We start from the raw sequence: 18,889 nt of genomic DNA on the forward strand, positions 1-18,889 counted from the left end.
ATTCTGTTCTCATTTTTATGACCTGTGTAGATGCTGCTTCTCTTTTTGAGAGGAGAATATGAGCTAATAATGGCCACCTCTTCACCGTGTTAATGAGCGAGACACCTTTTTTCTGCTTGCATCAATAGCATCACACAGATAAAAAAATGTAATTGCAATAGCTGTAGGGCACAGTGATAAGCACGGTTCCACTTTGTTTCTCTGTGAACAACTTCTTGCCTCCTACATTCATCTTCAGAGGAGCACATCGTTTTCACCCTGACCAGGCAGAAATCAGCTCACTTTCCTTCTTAATATTGTTGAATGAGCCACTTTGTGTAGATAATGACTCAGCTAATCATAATCAGGCAGCTAATGGTGTGTTAGCCAATCAGAGGAGGCAATGCGGGCATTGCATTGACATTCCCAGCAGTTCCTGCTCTCAGCTGTGCCAGGCTTGTGTGGCACCGAGGGCAAACTTGGTATTCCTGTTGCCCACCACCCGCCCTCACTCTGTGATTCACTCAGCCTCTCTGTACCACCAAAATTCAGTCGTGTGAAGGGCCACTGATCCATCACACCCTTCCACCGGCATGTCATCTAAATGCTAACTACTTCCACTGCATCCTTAAATCTAAACAAGAAAGAAAAGAACAGCGGTGGTGAGCGCAGAGAAGGGGAAAAAGCTAAAGGCATAATAGAATCTGCCAAGCAAACCCTTAGCTTTTTGATTACATTCATTTTCAAAAGAGAGGAAATGTTCGGGAAAAAGAGACTGAGTGTGCAGAAACATTATTTTTACTCCATGTGCCAGAGGAATTCCCCTTTAAAAATACAAGGTGAAAGGAGGACGATTATTGCCTCAAAGGAAAAGCTGACCACATGGGTTCCCTGAATTAGCGTCAGCCTCGCCTGAAGAGAATGGAAATCCACAACCAAGAAATGGAAAACAATGCCCAAAATCAACTCAGTGATCAGATCAGATCAGAAATGTCTGTCCTCCTTTCATGTAATTATTAATTGATTATTTGGGTAATAGCTGTGTTTGCTGGGGAGGCAATCCAATCACTATGATGGCTCTGCATGCTAGCTTAGGTTAGGAGTGGATGGCTTACAAATGAGTCTGATAAATGAGAACTGTTGTGATAGTTTCATATTGCATGACGAGATTTACTGGCATTTACTGGTGTATAATATTGAGGGATATGTAATGTGCAAACTTAACTATAGGCAATGAAAAAAATGTGAAAATATATATTTTATTTCCATTAGTTCTTGTCTTTATAGCAGTTGGTTTCTACACAGCTTCATATTTAGGTTTTATAAAATGGTGTGTGTGTGGGGGGGGGTCCATTTCACAGTAACGGTTAATTTTCCTATACAGGAAAATTATAAAATTTAGTTCATTATTTTGATTCCCAGACATCACTGCAGCAACAACACTACGGCCAGACATGGTCTTGATGACCAGGGTAAGTAAGCAGGTGGTGCTGTTGGAGCTAATTGTCCCCTGGGAAGAGCAGATGAAGGAAGCGCAGGAACAGAAGAAGGCCAAGAACGCTGACCTGGTTGCTGAATGTCGGAAGAATGGGTGGAAGGCCCGCTGCGAGCCCATGAAAGTGAGTTGCAGGGGCTTCGCAGGCCAATCTGTACATCGGGTCCTGGGACTCCTAGGGATCTGCAGATTGCACAGATGGAGAGTCATCAAAAACATCATGGAAGCTGCTGAAAAGGCTTCATGTTGACTCTGGTTGAAGGGGGGGATGCATCGCGTAGTGCGTTACCTGGACACAAGTCGGGCCTGATCATCCCCGGGTGGGTGTTTGATGTAAACACCCTATGACCCCGGGTACATCACTGAAGATGTGTCCAGGTTGCGCCACAAGGTGTATTCTACAACTAACCTAAACATCACTTAATACTGATGTATAGATATAATATTCCACAGCTAAACAGTGCACGTAATACAAACTTGTACTTTTAGCGGATAGCTTTACTTTGCTGTTACCTTGGGGACCATATCAGCACTTATGTTAACAGTACTGCGGTGTCAACAAGCCTGGGAGTGGGCAAGAGTGGCTCTGCTTCGTTCATCTCCGTCTTATAAGACAGCTGCGGATCTGAAGAGGGCCGCGGTGCCGGCCTATTCTACAGGTCAGAGAGTCTGGCTCTCCACACAGAACCTGCCCTTGCGAGGACTGCCCAGGAAACCTGCTCCCAGGTTTGTTGGTCCATTCCCTATATCCAAGGTCATTAATCCTGTTTCTGTTTGTCTTCATCTTCCAAGGTCCATACGGATCCATCCTACATTCCATGTCAGCCATGTCAAACCTGTTGTCCAGCCCTTTGTGTCCTCTGGCCATTGTGCCTCCACCTGCCCGGTTCGTGGATGGGGGTCCTGTCTTCACCATGCGGCACCTCTTGGAGTCTCAGCAATGTGGGCGTCGGGTGCAGAACTTGGTGGACTGAGAGGGGTATGGTCCTGAGGAACAGTTGCGGATACCCATTTCATCTTGGACCCTGCCTTGATGCGGGACTTCCACACAACTTGTCCTGGTGCCCCTAGGCCGTTTGGGGGGGACTCTCAGGGTTTGGATTTTATGGATTGTGTTTGTTGTTTTTGTTATCTAGTTTGGACTGTTTTTCTACGTGGCAATGTTTCTTGCTTGTCTTTTTCCTGCTTAGGGTTCTCTGTCTCTATTTCTCTTGTCTGTCTCTTGGTGTTCAGCGGTGGCCATTTCACTCTGTCTGGCCATGCCCTCATTTTGGTTCTTTCTCACACACGTTTCTCATCTTTAGCTCATCACCTGCGTGTATTTAAGCCTCACCTGGTTCACCTTTTCTCTGCCAGGTCGATGCGCCTTGTGCCTTCACTTCCAGACGTGTTCCTAGTGTTTTCTCGTCCTGCTCACCTCCTTGTGTTTTTTGACCATCTGCCTGTTAATTCAACCACACCTTTTGCCTGATGAACTTGGTATTGTTACTTATTTGGAACTGCCTTTTTGTGTACTGGACCCAGCTTACGACCACACTAAACTGTCTTAACCCTGAGTGCTTTTTGGCTGAGTCTTGCAATTGTGTCCTGCCATTTCTTACTGTAAAACCTGATAAGATGAAGCTATCAACAGCTGCTAAAAGTGCTAACACTGTTGGCATACAATATTAAATCAGACAAGAGTTTTACTGCAACTATTGGAGTATAAATGTCTTAGAAGATCCGTTTGGACGTTTCACACAAAAGCTGTATTATTCCAGGTGTTTGTAATAAAATACTCCAAACAAACAGACACAGCCCTCTACAAGAGCTACCAGCCCCATCGAGTGGGCACTGAGTTACAGTTGGACAGTATGAAAGGTGGGAATTTTGGGCATTTTAACATGGAGTCCTATGGGAAAGTGTTCTGTTTTTGAGCCAGCCTCAAGGGACGAGTCAAGGATGCAGCTCTTCAAATGTGTTTGGTTCAAATAAATGTGGACAGTCATCAAACTCAAATGGTTTACCTGTGCATTCAAAATTATCTAAATACTGACTCTGTAAATAGACTTCACTACTTCTATGGTTAAAAAAAGAAAAATATAATGCAATGCTAAAATACCACCGGCCATATGAGCATAAAACTACAAAACAGAATGCTACCTTTTGACCACTTAAAATAGGTCAAGGTTAGCCATAAGCAACAAGGTAAGTTTTAAAATACAGTTAAAGTCATTTTTATTCAAGTCAGTTAAGGGAAGAGAAACTCAACCATTTTATTTATTAATGTAAATTTTAGTTCAAATGTTTAACTTATCTTCTAGTCCATTGTTTTTCGGTGCTAGATTTGTTTTTGTGTGTACATATCTATAGGTATACGAGGTCTATTAGAAAAGAAACCGACCTTTTTATTTTTTCAAAAACCATATGAATTTGAATCACGTGTGATTGCGTCAGACAAGCTTGAACCCTCGTGCGCATGCGTGAGTTTTTCCACGCCTGTCGGTTGCATCATTCGCCTTTGAGCAGGCTTTGAGTGAGGAGTGGTCCACCCCCTCGGCGGATTTTCATTGTCAGGAAATGGCAGAATGATTTGGGCTTTTTTTCCCATCAGAATTTTTTCAGAAACTGTTAGAGACTGGCAGCTGGAAACCATTAGAAAAATGTATCTGGCTTTCGGTGAAAATTTTACAGGCTTCACAGAGAATAAGGACTGTTACTACAGCTTTAAGGACAGCTTTAAGGACGCTGGTGCCCACGCTCCGTGCCGCCATCGAGAACCACAAACCACCGGATCATTTCTAAACGGATGGCTCTGTGGATCCGAGACCGTCGTGTGCACTTTCTCTGGTTATCACAAGAGCTGGACATCAACCATTTTCCGGCAGATTTCACTTTTAACAATAGATTTTGTCATGAAAAGCCGAGCAGAGGCTTCGCGCGTCACGACCGATTTGCTGATGTAGCGAGACAAAGGAACACCTCCGTTTTGGTCTCACAGGACGGCTTTGAGATGGCGTTCAGACAGCTGTCGGTGGTTTTTCCATCGAGTGATTATCCGAGAAATTGTGGATGTACCTGGACATGCCAGAACATGTCCCGTGAGGCTTCATCACGGCGTTGCTGTGCGTCATGCGGCACCGCCGCGACGCGCGAAGCCTCCGGTCCTCTTTCCATGACAAAAACTCCTGTAACAGTGGAATGTGCCGTTCATTTCCAAAGTGGATGCTGTGTTTTATCCGGGACGTCGTCTGACTAGCACAGGAATTGTGAAAAGACATGGACATCAGCACTTTTTTGGCACATTGAGACAGATGTGCGGAGGAATTCTGCGCGTTGCGGCGGTGCCGCATGGCGCAAAGCAACGCCGTGATGAAGCCTCACGGGACATGTTCTGGCATGTCCAGGCACATCCACAATTTCTCGGATAATCACTCGATGGAAAAACCACCGACAGCTGTCTGAATGCCATCTCAAAGCCGTCCTGTGAGACCAAAACGGAGGTGTTCCTTTGTGTCGCTCCATCAGCAAATCGGTCATGATGCGCAAAACCTCTGCTCTGCTTTCCATGACAAAATCTCTTGTTAAAAGTGAAATCTGCCGGAAAATGGCTGATGTCCAGCTCTTGTGATAACCAGAGAAAGTGCACACGATGGTCTCGGATCCACAGAGCCATCCATTTAGAAATGATCCGGTGGTTTGTGGCTCTCGATGGCGACACGGAGCGAGGCACGCCGAGCGTCCTTAAAGCCGTCCTTAAAGCTGTAGTAACAGTCCTTATTCTCTGTGAAGCCTGTAAAATTTTCACCGAAAGCCAGATAAATTTTTTGAATGGTTTCCAGCTGCTAGTCTCTAACAGTTTCTGAAAAAATTCTGATGGAAAAAAAGCCCAAATCATTCCGCCATTTCCTGACAATGAAAATCCGCTGAGGGGGCTGGACCACTCCTCACTCAAAGCCTGCTCACAGGCGAATGACGCAACCGACAGGCGTGGAAAAACTCACACATGTGCACGAGGGTTCAAGCTTGTCTGACGCAATCACATGTGATTCAAATCCATATGGTTTTTGAAAAAAATAAAAAGGTTGATTTCTTTTCTAATAGACCTCGTACAGTAGCTATTTACATTAATTATTGAGATGTTACTGCCTTCTTTATAATTTGCACTTGTTTAATTGGTATCCCAGTGCAAACTAAGGACCACAGGGTGTGCATGTGCACATACGAGGTCTGTTAGAAAAGTATCCGACTTTTTAATTTTTTTTAGCCTCATACTCCTCTGACGTACCGCTGCATTTCAGCTTCTTCTGGCCTCAGGAGACCAAGGGGTAATATTTTGCCAAAATAATGTAAAAATCACAATTCATTCATTCAATATTGTTTTTCAACAAAACACATACTATCACAAAATAATGTCAATCATCGACAGAAATATCATGCCAGTTGCACTTTAAATGTTGGCCACATAAGAGATTAAGAATCTGTATTACATTCATTCACTTTCTATACCTGCTTAATCTAATTAAGGAACACACCCTATGACTGCTGGGAGCCTATCCCAACAGTCATAGGGTGAGATGCGCGTTATATGACGCCAGTCTGTTGCAGCTCCACATACAGACAAACACACACAACTGCACTCTCACCTATGGTCAATTTAAAGTTTTTTTAATATCATCTAACCTGCATGTCTTTGGATGTGGGAGGAAGCCGAAGCACCCGGAGAGAACCCACATGAACATGGGGAGAACACGAAAACTTCACACATAAAGTACCAGGTGGAAAGCAATCCCACAACCTCTTGCTGTGAGGCAACAGTTCTAACCACTAAGCAACCGTACCCCCATCCGCTAACCGCTAATTATCAAAGCTAATGTTTTCATTATCCAATTAGCTCTTCAGATAACATTGAAAACCATCATCGGATCAATTATCTTATGATAAATTTTGGTCCGATAATTTTTAGACCGCTAACATATTATTACAAGCTTAGTGAATAAAGCTGTAACAGTTAACAAACATTTTTAAAGTCTGATATCAAAGATTTCAAAGCCTACCTGTTAAACGTTTTGTAGTAGATGTACAGTTCTATCCTCTACAAACAAAGGAGAACTGGTTTCAGGTGAAACCGCTCTATTCTCTGCAATCTGAAGAAAAATAGTTACAGAAAAGAAAAAATTATTTATCTTGAGAATCTACTAGCTTGCCAGCAATATCACCCAAGTCATCCACAGGCATACAGTTTTAACTTATGGTTAAAATTTTAACCAAACTAATTTCAGACAAGTTATTTAAATTAACGTCACGTCTGAAGTTTTATGAAGTGAAAATATCAGCTATATATTTTAGTTTTAAAGTACTGCACTAATTTTATAGGTTTTAGTGTGGACATGCTGTCGCTGCAGTGCATTATGGGTACCGTAAAAGTTCACGACAGGAGAAATGCATTTGAGACGGTCTGATCAGGGTCCACACATACAACAGCATTATACATGGACAACCTTTGTATATTGTGCCTGGGTTTATAGACGTTGTTATTGTGTTTGTTTTATGTAAATATGCCAGAAGAAGCTCAGGTTGCTTCTCCACTATTTTCAACTGGAAACACTGTGAGCTGCAATCCCTTCCTGTTTGGTCTATAATGTCCTGGTTATTGTCCTTTACAACACTGTTTGTCATCTTTGTTCCAGAGTAATATATATAAGATGTCTGAAATTTGGTTTGTGTTTATTAAATTCACGCAGATTAAACGTAGCAGACACAGATTATTTATTTGGAATATTTGTTTTGCTAAGTTTTCACGGTCTCTAGTGCTATCTATTGGCCAGTAGTGTTCATGGCAGTATTCGCCCTAAGTAATGAGATATTCCATAAACCTTTGCACACCAGAGAGTTGCTGCAGCTGATGAAAAGAAATAAAAATGTACATTTTGGTTGTATAATGTTCATTTACAATTGTCGTCATGTGTTTGCTCTCTGTGCTGTTTAAACTGCAGCAATTCTCTGGCATGCAAAGAACTATGGGTTAGGGTCTGAGCGTCTGGGCGCCAGTAAATGGCAGTGTTCTATACATTTTGACCCCGGTTATATCAGACGGTTGTCTAATCACAACTTGACTTTTGCAAATAGCTTTTTTTTTTACATATAAAAAAAATGGCATATTTTACAAAAGTACATTTATATGTAAACCAACACACACCTCACATTAACATGTTTATTTTTACATAGAATGAATGAGTCAACCAATCAGTGTTAGTAGAGGCTCATTTTACCCATACTCCCTTTGGCATCTGTGTGTTTGTTACAAAACTTCAGAATTAGTGCTTTATTATTATTAGTGCATTATTCAAGATTCAAGATTCAAAGAAATTTATTGTCATATGCACAGTACAGAAGACCATCTTCCCTGCACAATGAAATGTGGCTACTGCATTTAACACAATCCTATTTGCCAGTAGGAGCAGAAGTCGCCATTAGGCGCCCGGGGACCAGCTCCAGATGTACATCCCTGCCTTGGTCAACAGCAGGGCTGAGCAAACCAACACCGACCCATAACAAACAACACACACACAACACACAACACATAGGCCGGCCTGGTACATAAAACATATATATGAAAGCAAAACACGAGGGAAAAGGAGAAGAAAAAAAAACCCTCATAGCTGCTGCATTACACAGTGGCAGTGAGGAAAAAAAAAAAAAATCCCCATCAGCACAGAAAACAATAATCACAAAGACAAACACAAGGACACAGGACAACAACCCAGATTTGAGAGGACCAGTTTATCAGAACACTCCGGAGGTTATTATTATTTAAAATAAAGAGATATGTGTTATATTTTAACTTTGTACAAATTACAGGAATACCATTAATGTAGTTATTCTATCCAGAATAATTTGATTTCTAAATCAAAACCATAAGTCTGCTCCTCTGCCCCACGGCAGAACTGCCGTATGTGGTTGAGGAATAATGTTTTTTGTTTTTTTGTGATGACTTGGTGGTCATGTTCCTTGCCCTGCGATAGAGTAAAATACGTAATAAACAGGAGCTTCTAGCAGGGGGCACAGCACACTAAGACAGAAGTGGTGATTCATTGTTTGAGTTTGTGATTGTGGTGTTAAAACTCAGTTTTGAAAGTTATTGGTTAGCTGTAGCTTCTGATAAAGTTTTGGGTGGTTTAGCGGTTTAGCTTTATAAAAGATAACTTTACAGTTAGCTCATTAGCTGTTATTGAAGCTAACTTTCTGGTTAGCTGTGCCCACCACTGATTACATGCATGTCAGGAATACAATATTTTAGTACATTGACTGCTGAAGAATAATTGCTGATAAAAAGAAGGGGTTTATGTGTGCTCTATAAGTACATGAACATATAAAATCATTACAAGTAATTCTTAGGTGTCTCGGTGTAACAGAAATCTAAATAAAAGTTTTTTTCCACATGAATAGAAGTTGTTTGTCTTCAATTGTCACAATCTTTTCATCCAAATATCAATCAATCAATCAATCAATCAATTTTTTTTATATAGCGCCAAATCACAACAAACAGTTGCCCCAAGGCGCTTTATATTGTAAGGCAAGGCCATACAATAATTATGTAAAACCCCAACGGTCAAAACGACCCCCTGTGAGCAAGCACTTGGCTACAGTGGGAAGGAAAAACTCCCTTTTAACAGGAAGAAACCTCCAGCAGAACCAGGCTCAGGGAGGGGCAGTCTTCTGCTGGGACTGGTTGGGGCTGAGGGAGAGAACCAGGAAAAAGACATGCTGTGGAGGGGAGCAGAGATCAATCACTAATGATTAAATGCAGAGTGGTGCATACAGAGCAAAAAGAGAAAGAAACAGTGCATCATGGGAACCCCCCAGCAGTCTACGTCTATAGCAGCATAACCAAGGGATGGTTCAGGGTCACCTGATCCAGCCCTAACTATAAGCTTTAGCAAAAAGGAAAGTTTTAAGCCTAATCTTAAAAGTAGAGAGGGTGTCTGTCTCCCTGATCTGAATTGGGAGCTGGTTCCACAGGAGAGGAGCCTGAAAGCTGAAGGCTCTGCCTCCCATTCTACTCTTACAAACCCTAGGAACTACAAGTAAGCCTGCAGTCTGAGAGCGAAGCGCTCTATTGGGGTGATATGGTACTACGAGGTCCCTAAGATAAGATGGGACCTGATTATTCAAAACCTTATAAGTAAGAAGAAGAATTTTAAATTCTATTCTAGAATTAACAGGACATTAACAATTAATTAATTAATTAATTAATTAACATTAACAATTAACAAATATGTCACATACTAATGAACACTGTTGGGCACGTTCCTTTAAAAAAGTAATTAGCTATAGTTACTAGCTACTTCTCTCAAAAAGTACTTGAGTTAATAATGGAGTTACAGCATTATAAAAGTAATTAGTTGTTTGGGGAAAATAACTATTGTGTTGGTTTTTTAAATCTGTTCATATATGTCAATGAATTTGGATTCCCCCCCATCGAACTTTAAATTTAACTGTATGTTCAATTATTTGTAATAAAACTGAATATTAAATATGTTTAGTGAATTAAATGGACACTTAAATATTACCAGAATAAAATAATAGCAAAAATATTGTACACTGGTCTACATTATGTTGCTGTGGGACAACTTTTTAAATTTTCAAATATGTTAGTGAATTTGTATTCCCCCTCCCCTTTTAATAAATTTTAAATTCAACTGTATGTTAGATTATTTATCATAAAACTGAATATTAAATATGTCAAATGAACTAAATGGACACTTGATAGAAAAAAAATTAATAGAAAACATTGCACACTAATCTACACTATTTTCATGTTGCTGTGGGATAATGTGAGATAAAACACCCATCAAATTTAATACATTCTTGTAGATATTTTCATTATATAATAATAAACATAATAAACACAATGGACACAATAAACATAACTAGCATGTTGCCCGTGGGGATCCACCTGCTCTAGATTGGGTAGTGTTTATAAAATAGGTCGCTGACATTATTGAAGGGTGATAATAAATTATGCAAAGTTTCTATAATGAGTTGGAATGACAAGTGAGTTCAGCATGTTTTCAGAACCTTAGACCTCGACAATTTTAAGAAAGAAGAAATTAACCCTTTTATTTCCTGTTTATTATGTATTTTTTGATGTAAATGGTAAATGGACTGCATTTCTGTAGCGCTTTTCCATCTGCATCAGAAGCTCAAAGTGCTTTACAATTATGCCTCACATTCACCCTGATGTCAGGGTGCTGCCATACAGGGTGCTCACTACACACCGGAGCAATAGCCCTTAGTGATTTTCCAGTCAGGCAGGGATCTGAACCCATGATCTTCTGGACTCAAGCCCAACACCTTAACCACTAGACCATCACCTCCCCTAATGTATTTATAAATTGTTTATGTTCATGTTATCATATACACACTATTACTTGTATTATTAACAGTATTATTATTAATTTATTTTATGATTACTTCTATTTTGCCATTTGATTTTTAAATAGACCCCAGTGGAAATAAGTGTTATCACTTTCTCGTGTCATCCATGTATTCTCAACATATTTAGAATTTTATTATGTCCTTACATGGAACTTACTAAATAAAAGCATGCACACACTCTCACTTTTCATATAAAGACAATTTAGTACCCCCTGCTGGAATGGCATGTGATCACAGAATGTAGTTAGTAACGTTAGCTAATAGCCATAGAGTCTCCAAAAACATTACTCCTATCAACATTCCGTTTTGGCGGCATTCATACTTAAGCACACCAAACAACAAACGTCAGCTGTCCTCAGTTTGTCTGTGACCAAAGTTGCACACACGTATGCAAAGATTTTTGTCTTTTACACATTCTGCCGCAAGCAGGTGCTTCTAATTTTAGACACAAACACAGATGGTGGCAGAAGACATCAAACACAATGCATGTCGCACTTATGGTACCAGCAATAAAACTAAACTAACTAACTAAACTGACTAAACCAACTGACCTACAAAAACACAATAAACCAATAACACTAATAACACTGTTAAACGAACATAAACCACAATAACAACATTTAAAACCCCCAAACCCCAAACTCCCATGATGCATTGCAGCACAACATCCATTGTTTACTGCTGTGGTATCAAATTGATTCCAGAAAGGGCAGAGAGGGTGCAGTTTTTCTTTGCATCCACTCACTCCACCAGGTGATTTCAATGATTAACTCACCTGGTGGAATGGGTGGCTGCAAAGAAAAACTGCACCTTCTCTGCCCTTTCTGGAATGAGTTTAAGACCTCTGGTTTACTGGTTAGCTAAAATAGCTGATTTCTCCAAAAATATATTTAACTTTAGGTGTGTTTAATATATATTTTATATTTAAAAAGTTCAATCTTAAAAATATTTAACTTTCCTTTTTCACAGGGTTCATCCTTGACCCAAAATACATAAGCATACCAAACGGCTAACGTCAGCTCTCCTCGGTTTCTGCGTGATCGAAGCATGAATACACACGAACACATGCACGCATGCGCACAGAGGCCACTTTGCTCTTATAATATAGATAAACATAATTGATATTTTACAAGATTTGACATTTATTGCACCTCAACAGGCCACAACCCATCAAATAAATCTAAACTTAAATTATGCTCATTCACATGTACATTCGTGACTTTTGTGTTGAGGGGAAACTAATGTCTGTAGTTCCAGTTTAAAAACACAAATGCTGCGTGTGTCTGTCAAACTGTGACTGTCCAGCGTTGGGACCAGGAGGCAGAGCTGTGGTCTTATACACCTCTCTGCAGCTTCTCTCCCCCTGCCATCACCTCATTACCCCATCCCCGTAGAGACGGTGCCTGCTCCCAGACCACTAATAACCAGCAAAAATCTATTTAAGCATAAAAATTCAAAAAGAAAAAATAATATAGCACCTTCAATTGCACCACAGACTAAAACAGTTAAATGTGGTCTATTAAACATTAGGTCTCTCTCTTCTAAGTCCCTGTTGGTAAATGATATAATAATTGATCAACGTATTGATTTATTCTGCCTTACAGAAACCTGGTTGCAGCAGGATGAATATGTTAGTTTAAATGAGTCAACACCCCCGAGTCACACTAACTGTCAGAATGCTCGTAGCACGGGCCGGGGTGGAGGATTAGCAGCAATCTTCCATTCCAGCTTATTAATTAATCAAAAACCTAGACAGAGCTTTAATTCATTTGAAAGCTTGTCTCTTAGTCTTGTCCATCCAAATTGGAAGTCCCAAAAACCAGTTTTATTTGTTATTATCTATCGTCCACCTGGTCGTTACTGTGAGTTTCTCTGTGAATTTTCAGACCTTTTGTCTGACTTAGTGCTTAGCTCAGATAAGATAATTATAGTGGGCGATTTTAACATCCACACAGATGCTGAGAATGACAGCCTCAACACTGCATTTAATCTATTATTAGACTCTATTGGCTTTGCTCAAAAAGTAAATGAGTCCACCCACCACTTTAATCATATCTTAGATCTTGTTCTGACTTATGGTATGGAAATAGAAGACTTAACAGTATTCCCTGAAAACTCCCTTCTGTCTGATCATTTTTTAATAACATTTACATTTACTCTGATGGACTACCCTGCAGTGGGGAATAAGTTTCATTACACTAGAAGTCTTTCAGAAAGCGCTGTAACTAGGTTTAAGGATATGATTCCTTCTTTATGTTCTCTAATGTCATATACCAACACAGAGCAGAGTAGCTACCTAAACTCTGTAAGGGAGTTAGAGTATCTCGTCAATAGTTTTACATCCTCATTGAAGACAACTTTGGATGCTGTAGCTCCTCTGAAAAAGAGAGCTTTAAATCAGAAGTGTCTGACTCCGTGGTATAACTCACAAACTCGTAGCTTAAAGCAGATAACCCGTAAGTTGGAGAGGAAATGGCGTCTCACTAATTTAGAAGATCTTCACTTAGCCTGGAAAAAGAGTTTGTTGCTCTATAAAAAAGCCCTCCGTAAAGCTAGGACATCTTTCTACTCATCACTAATTGAAGAAAATAAGAACAACCCCAGGTTTCTTTTCAGCACTGTAGCCAGGCTGACAAGAGTCAGAGCTCTATTGAGCTGAGTATTCCATTAACTTTAACTAGTAATGACTTCATGACTTTCTTTGCTAACAAAATTTTGACTATTAGAGAAAAAATTACTCATAACCATCCCAAAGATGTATCGTTATCTTTGGCTGCTTTCAGTGATGCCGGTATTTGGTTAGACTCTTTCTCTCCGATTGTTCTGTCTGAGTTATTTTCATTAGTTACTTCATCCAAACCATCAACATGTTTATTAGACCCCATTCCTGCCAGGCTGCTCAAGGAAGTCCTACCATTATTTAATGCTTCAATCTTAAATATGATCAATCTATCTTTGTTAGTTGGTTATGTACCACAGGCTTTTAAGGTGGCAGTAATTAAACCATTACTTAAAAAGCCATCACTTGACCCAGCTATCTTAGCTAATTATAGGCCAATCTCCAACCTTCCTTTTCTCTCAAAGATTCTTGAGAGGGTAGTTGTAAAACAGCTAACTGATCACCTGCAGAGGAATGGTCTATTTGAAGAGTTTCAGTCAGGTTTTAGAATTCATCATAGTACAGAAACAGCATTAGTGAAGGTTACAAATGATCTTCTTATGGCTTCGGACAGTGGACTTATCTCTGTGCTTGTTCTGTTGGACCTCAGTGCTGCTTTTGATACTGTTGACCATAAAATTTTATTACAGAGATTAGAGCATGTCATAGGTATTAAAGGCACTGCGCTGCGGTGGTTTGAATCATATTTGTCTAATAGATTAGTTTGTTCATGTAAATGGGGAATCTTCTTCACAGACTAAAGTTAATTATGGAGTTCCACAAGGTTCTGTGCTAGGACCAATTTTATTCACTTTATACATGCTTCCCTTAGGCAGTATTATTAGACGGTATTGCTTAAATTTTCATTGTTACGCAGATGATACCCAGCTTTATCTATCCATGAAGCCAGAGGATGCACACCAATTAGCTAAACTGCAGGATTGTCTTACAGACATAAAGACATGGATGACCTCTAATTTCCTGCTTTTAAACTCAGATAAAACTGAAGTTATTGTACTTGGCCCCACAAATCTTAGAAGCATGGTGTCTAACCAGATCTTTACTCTGGATGGCATTTCCCTGACCTCTAGTAATACTGTGAGAAATCTTGGAGTCATTTTTGATCAGGATATGTCATTCAAAGCGCATATTAAACAAATATGTAGGACTGCCTTTTTGCATTTACGCAATATCTCTAAAATCAGAAAGGTCTTGTCTCAGAGTGATGCTGAAAAACTAATTCATGCATTTATTTCCTCTAGGCTGGACTATTGTAATTCATTATTATCAGGTTGTCCTAAAAGTTCCCTAAAAAGCCTTCAGTTGGTTCAGAATGCTGCAGCTAGAGTACTGACGGGGACTAGCAGGAGAGAGCATATCTCACCCGTGTTGGCCTCTCTTCATTGGCTTCCTGTTGGTTCTAGAATAGAATTTAAAATTCTTCTTCTTACTTATAAGGTTTTGAATAATCAGGTCCCATCTTATCTTAGGGACCTCGTAGTACCATATTACCCCATTAGAGCGCTTCGCTCTCAGACTGCAGGCTTACTTGTAGTTCCTAGGGTTTGTAAGAGTAGAATGGGAGGCAGAGCCTTCAGCTTTCAGGCTCCTCTCCTGTGGAACCAGCTCCCAATTCAGATCAGGGAGACAGATACCCTCTCTACTTTTAAGATTAGGCTTAAAACTTTCCTTTTCGCTAAGGCTTATAGTTAGGGCTGGATCAGGTGACCCTGGACCATCCCTTGGTTATGCTGCTTTAGACGTAGACTGTGGGGGGTTCCCATGATGCACTGTTTCTTTCTCTTTTTGCTCCGTATGCATCACTCTGCATTTAATCATTAGTGATCGATCTCTGCCCCCCTCCACAGCATGTCTTTTTCCTGGTTCTTTCCCTCAGCCCAACCAGTCTCAGCAGAAGACTGCCCTCCCTGAGCCTGGTTCTGCTGGAGGTTTCTTCCTGTTAAAAGGGAGTTTTTCCTTCCCACTGTAGCCAAGTGCTTGCTCACAGGGGGTCGTTTTGACCGTTGGGGTTTTTCATAATTATTGTATGGCCTTGCCTTACAATATAGAGCGCCTTGGGGCAACTGTTTGTTGTGATTTGGCGCTATATAAAAAAAAAGTTGATTGATTGATTGATGTGTGAGCAGTGAGTGTGGTTTTTATTTGTGCGTGAACTCCCGCCCACTTCTTCCTGAGCCAATCACCATCACTCATGCGGTTGTCCCACCCATAGACATTATATATATATTGACGCCTCATGACAGCCGCTGCCTGTTGGACCTGACGTAGCAGTGCGGGCGCCATCTTGGATGGGTCCCTATCGTGCATTTATTTGTACTGAGGAAGGTGTGTCCCCAACTAATCTGTAACTCCCCGAATTTTTACCTGATTTTTCCATGATTTGGTTTGTTAGAAACAGCAGATCTCTCTCTCTCTCTCTCTCTCTCTCTCTCTCTCTCTCTCTCTCTCTCTCTCTCTCATCTCATCTCATCTCATCTCACACACACACATGCACACACAGGATTTGTTACAAAGATGAACATTTTTTTGAAGGCCAGGAAGAAAGGCTCCAGGTCATTCTTAAACTACCTTGTTAGGCTTGCAACTGGGCCTGGAGCGTTAAAACCCCTGAGAAAGAACTGTTTTGCACAGCTTTTTGCATGTGCTGGCACTCTGTAATTCCAGTGTAGCTAATTTTGTAATGTGGTGCAGCCTTACTTTGTGAAATACAGACATCACAAATGACTGAAGCATGAAATGATGGTTCTCAATTCCAAATTGGGAATTGTGAAACAAAAGCGCATAAGTGAATGGAAATGCACTTACATGTGCTCTTCCTTTTGCCGCATTAACGAAAATTCGCTTAAGAGTTGCGATACTAGTTGGATGGAAACACAGCCAGTGAGAGAGAGTACCAGTTCCTGCTGTAATAATGTTACACTTAAGTACCGTTTGTTACGATGGCATAATTTTACAAATGGTAAAATAACCAAAATTACTGCTCAAACTTTGTTTTTTCTTTTCCACCTGTCTGCATAGTAATGGTAAATGCCGCACTGGCAGAACCATTTATGATCATTAATACACATACATGCAATTTATTCTTGCAAGACAGAAGCTATGTAGTGCGTCAGTGAGCGTGGTGTGCGTGTGTGACCCCCATCCGCCCTTCAGCCTGCAACATCCTACTCAAAGCCAACCGACAACTTCTAACAGGAAGGGCCGACCACGAAAACAACACAAAGACAAACAAGAACAAAAGACAAGTGGTGAAGGTAATAACTGTGAAGTAAGACATCGAGGAGATGGGGCCTCAACGATACAACATACCAGGAGAAAGAACCACACATGAACAAGTAGTGACAGCAACAGTCTGTTGTCTAATTAGTGAGCATCCATACCCTAATCTAGGACACCAGAGTCTTGATCCCCTTGAGAGCACGCAAAACCGAATTGTGGTGACGGCCACAAACACACAACCATCCACACACAGAGACGCAGATCACAGCTAAATATCCGATCACTACTGTGGCTGGTGTGTTGGGCCAAGACAAGAGTACAGAACCTTACCATATGACATGGACCACTCCAGCACGTCAGAAGCCATACGGCAAACCGCAAGCAATGACGGAAATGGGTCCAGGATGCAGGGCCGCAGGAGAAACATGGAGAAAAAGGGCAGCGGAAGGGCACAGGGGCCAGGAAGGGCAGCCACCGGGGCAGCACAACGAACCAACAGGGGAGAGGCCCGGCAGCACCGGAACGCACCCCGATACCACACCCCCTCCACGGAGGCACAGGAAGCAACCCATACCCAAGGGAAGCACGCAGGGTGCAGCATGGGCCCACCAAAAGGGGGAGCACCAGAACCACACCACCAGGGCCACAGCCCCAAAGGGAGGAGTGAGCGGCGGCGGGGACAGGGGCAAAGGAGCCACTGCAACCTAATACAAAGCACGGGCAGACACCACCAAGCCATATGAGGGTGGGGCAAGAGGCAAGACCCAATCCCCTGGGCCAGGAAGCACACGAGGTTCCCCCAACATCCAAGACTCCCTCAGTACAGCCAGCAGCTCCCCCCAAACTCCCGCAGCCCCCAACCCCCCCCCCCCACACCCAACTTCAGGAGACTGCCCAAGCAAGAGCGGGGTAACACCCCACCCCACCGAGACCACAGCCCCCAACCCCGCAGCAGCTGTCCACCTCCAAGTACCAACACCCACGCCCCACCACCACTACCCACCCCCCTAACAAGCTGCGGGACCCTGTGCCCCACAAGCCCAGGAGGAGGGCCCCGAGACCATAGCAGAACCAACGAGGCAGACCCCCCTCCACCCCAGAGCACCAGACATCCACAGCCACTCGGGGCCAACCCCACATGCCACACTCACCCTATATGCCAACCCCACCATAGTTGCTATAGTTAATCTCCCTTGCAGTGTGCGACCCCCTAAGTAAGCAATGATAAAGTGTTGCATTAAAAGCAGGGCAGGAGATGGCAGGTGGCAGACTGCCGTGGGAGGCCAGGGCACACCGCTGCACCACAGCCTGCCCTGCATACCCACCACCACCTAGTGACCCCGACTCTAAATTAGTGAATGTGAATGTGCATTAAAATGGCAGGGTAGGAGTGGCGGCTGGAGATTGCAGTGGGAGCCTGCAGCGCACCGCTGCACAACAGACTGCCCTGCAAACCCATCCCCAATTCCTGACCGCAAAACTATTTGAACCGTATAATGTGCTTATTAAAACTCAATATGATGTGCGTGCATGTACTGTGCTGGTGAAGTGCATTAAAAGGGTGTGACATGTGAGGTCCAACCCCAAGCAGCCAGCAGAAGGAGAGGCATGGTGCAGGGAGCGTGCCACATACACCGGCCCCACCAGGCCCCGCAGCCCACCCCCAGGCCCAGCGGAGGCATCAGGGAAACCACGAGATGGGGAGGAGGTGAGCAGTCACCGGGAGCCCAGGGGAAGAACAAGCCAACAGGGGGGACAGGGGGTCAGGGAGCCGGAGATGGACGAGCCACCCCGCCCAGCAGTCCCCAAACCAGGGAAGGCACGAGATGAGATCCAGGAGTGGAGGAGCAGCCGAGGAGCCAGAGGGAGACAAGCAGGCCCCACAAACTCGGAGAAAGAGGCAGGGGCACAGAGGGCCACATATCAATCAATCAATCAACTTTTTTCTTATATAGCGCCAAATCACAACAAACAGTTGCCCCAAGGCGCTCCATATTGTAAGGCAAGGCCATACAATAATTATAAAAAACCCCAACGATCAAAACGACCCCCTATGAGCAAGCACTTGGCAACAGTGGGAAGGAAAAACTCCCTTT

The 18,889-nt window shown here is 42.3% G+C and overlaps 1 protein-coding gene and 1 long non-coding RNA gene across 5 annotated transcripts in view; both read right to left on the reverse strand.

Annotated features, from left to right (window-relative positions):
- Nucleotides 1-18,889, reverse strand: part of tafa5l (TAFA chemokine like family member 5, like) — a 423,503-nt gene that overhangs the window by 32,718 nt on the left and 371,896 nt on the right. The window lies entirely within an intron of this gene.
- On the reverse strand, nucleotides 1,810-13,022 carry LOC117512045. The gene is made up of 3 exons (XR_004561194.1): nucleotides 13,011-13,022; nucleotides 12,081-12,090; nucleotides 1,810-1,883 (listed from the first exon to the last, which is right to left on the reverse strand). It is a non-coding gene; the product is annotated as an uncharacterized LOC117512045 (long non-coding RNA).

This window comes from Thalassophryne amazonica, chromosome 6 (assembly GCF_902500255.1).
Source record: "Thalassophryne amazonica chromosome 6, fThaAma1.1, whole genome shotgun sequence".
Lineage (NCBI taxonomy): Eukaryota > Metazoa > Chordata > Actinopteri > Batrachoidiformes > Batrachoididae > Thalassophryne > Thalassophryne amazonica.